The sequence below is a fragment of the Vicia villosa genome, linkage group LG7, assembly GCF_029867415.1.
Source record: "Vicia villosa cultivar HV-30 ecotype Madison, WI linkage group LG7, Vvil1.0, whole genome shotgun sequence".
In the NCBI taxonomy this organism is placed as follows: Eukaryota; Viridiplantae; Streptophyta; class Magnoliopsida; order Fabales; family Fabaceae; genus Vicia; species Vicia villosa.
Genome location: NC_081186.1, coordinates 73433543 through 73434781, shown reverse-complemented (window position 1 = coordinate 73434781; position 1239 = coordinate 73433543). Strand labels below are relative to the sequence as shown.

Genomic DNA, 1239 nt, shown 5'->3' with positions numbered 1-1239 from the left:
GATCAAAAACATATTAAAGTCTAATATAAATTTATGTTTATAGTTTTATATGAAAATCGATCATTAAGTAAAACTCTTCATGTGTAGAAAAAAGTTAAACTCTTCATCATTTTCTTTTATCTTCTTTTAAAATCATAAAAACTCATTTTAACCTATTCTATTTTAATTTTTTGTAATCTTCTTCTATTTATAAATGATATTCTGGGATAGATTTGCGGCATCATTTATTTATATATTTATGCATTAATTTTAACAAATTATTGATATTAAAAAAATAATGTGGTTGCTGGGATTCGAGCCCAGGTCTCCACGGCCACAACGTGGAATTCTTACCACTAAACTACAGCCACTTGATATGAATATTTTGAAATTAGTAAATACTAGTTATCTAATCGATGGATGGAAGACAACAAAGGGCTTGGACCAAGATCTCTATTTGTTTTCTTGATCCATATCGTCCTCTGTTAGGCTTTATACTTCTTTCGGTATGCTTTACTTCTCTTCCTCCCTCTTTTATCTTGTTTGCATCCTGCAATAGCCTTTTCCTCCATTGTGAGTGTAATTTTTGTTCCATCTTGATCTCTATCGGGGTTGTTTCCTCTCTCTCGCCCTTTTTAGATGGATGTTATTTTTCTGTGGTTGTATCCTTTCTCGCTTTCATGGAATTGATGGATTATCAAGAAAAAATCAAAAGATGCCGAGAAATAATAAAATTGGACGGTAATCCCTATCCCTCTAGCCTAAAGATATCGAAGAACCCTCTGACGGGAGAAAGTAGATGCCCCATTAAAAACATCGTGCATAGGAAATTAACTTATCAACAATAGAAAAATCAATAAAAAGAGGAAGATGTAACAGAAGAAGACATTGATTTTTGTGTATAGGATGACAATGATGTCAAATATGAGTTCAAAGACTCTAAACATGCGTTAATAGGTAAATTTATGTTTGTTAATTCTATTCATAAGAACTCTATCACTACCATGTTGGAAGGAATATGGTGAGATCTGAGTGGTCTCAAGATCACAAAAATTGAACCAAATATATACATGATCTCCATGGAAAACTCCATATATGTTAAAATAATTCTCAAACGAAACCCTTGGATCTTTCATAACACATGGCTGATAGTGAAATCTTGGGGTCCAGCCACTCTGCCCCAGAATTCTGATTTTAATCTTGTTCCTGTTTGGATCCAAATTTGGGGTTACCTCTCAAAATCAGATCCAGTAAGTGGGA

At 33.0% G+C, this 1239-nt stretch overlaps 1 non-coding gene across 1 annotated transcript; it reads right to left on the bottom strand.

Annotated features, from left to right (window-relative positions):
- Positions 1-278: 278 nt before the first annotated feature.
- Positions 279-350, bottom strand: TRNAH-GUG (transfer RNA histidin (anticodon GUG)). The gene has a single exon. It is a non-coding gene; the product is annotated as a tRNA-His (tRNA).
- Positions 351-1239: the final 889 nt, after the last annotated feature.